Here is a 1,291-nt window from a genome sequence, read left to right on the forward strand (position 1 = left end):
AAAGGGGGTGGATGGGTAGAAAATCAGTCCCGGGGCAGAGCGGTGAGGGTTGGGAATACGGAAGGGGAAGAGGAGGGCGGGGAGGGGCGGCCGTGGGGGCCAGCAGAGCGGGATGGGGCGGGAGCGCCCGGGGCCAATGCGGAGGAGCGACGCGGCGGGACCCGACGCCTCGGGGGGCGGTGGGCGGTGGCGGGACCCGACGGGGCGGGGAGCGGTGGCGGGACCCGACGGGGCGAGGAGCGGGGAACAGTGGCGGGACCTGACGGGGCGGGTAGTGGGGGCGGTGACGGCGGGACGGGGTGGCCGGCGGCAGGCTGTCGGTTCCTGCTCCCGCTGCTCCTTTAAAGAAATTCTGGATATCGATAGTAAAGCACAATTTTATTCCGGCCTGGCCACGGCCAGAGTCACACAGGGGGCCCATGCCCCCAAGTGTGTGTCCACTGGGTATACAAAACTCAGTCTTAATGCAGTTAGCACTAAATATCTATTACAAGCACTCTGTAGATTTACGTCATGGAATTACACATTCTGTTTATGTCTTATGTTGTTTGCTATTCTTACCCCCGCCCCTCTGTCCAGGTTCTGCTCGGGCCCTCCTCTTGTTAAAAGCACTTCTCATGCGCTTCGAGCTGCTTCTCCATTCAAGCAAGTCCTCTTAACTTGGTTGCACATGCTTAAGTCAGCTCTAGTTCTCTTTTTATCTTAACTGCCCACCCCTGGGCTGGCCCTGCTCGCAAACAATTACATTACATTACATTTTGCAAAGTCTCAATAAATTTGAAAGCTAATAATAGCACAGTTCAACTATTAAGCCACATTATTTTGTCTTTGTTTCACCCCGGCCCTGCCCTCGGTGCTGGCCAGGGCCGGCTCGCTGAGCCCCCGCTCCCCACGGCCGGAGCGCCGAGCTGTGTCCCGGAGCCGGGATGGAGCCGTTGGCCCTGCGGTAACGGAGGCGGCCACTGCCGTGCTGGTCATAGAATCATAGAATCATAGATTCAGTTGGGTTGGAAAAGACCTCCAAGATCATCAGGTCCAACCCTTGGTCCAACTCCAGTCCATTTACCAGATCATGGCACTCAGTGCCACGTCCAATCTCAGTTTAAAAACCTCCCGGGATGGTGAATCCACAACCTCTCTGGGCAGGCCATTCCCATGCCTGATTACTCTCTCTGGAAAGAATTATTTTCTGATATCCAACTTAAATTTCCTCTGGCAGAGCTTAAGCCCGTGCCCCCTTGTCCTATTGCTGACTGCCTGAGTCATTTACAGCTCCCATTTTCCTGGCCCG

The sequence above is a fragment of the Pithys albifrons genome, chromosome 3 (assembly GCF_047495875.1).
Source record: "Pithys albifrons albifrons isolate INPA30051 chromosome 3, PitAlb_v1, whole genome shotgun sequence".
NCBI classification, from domain to species: Eukaryota; Metazoa; Chordata; class Aves; order Passeriformes; family Thamnophilidae; genus Pithys; species Pithys albifrons.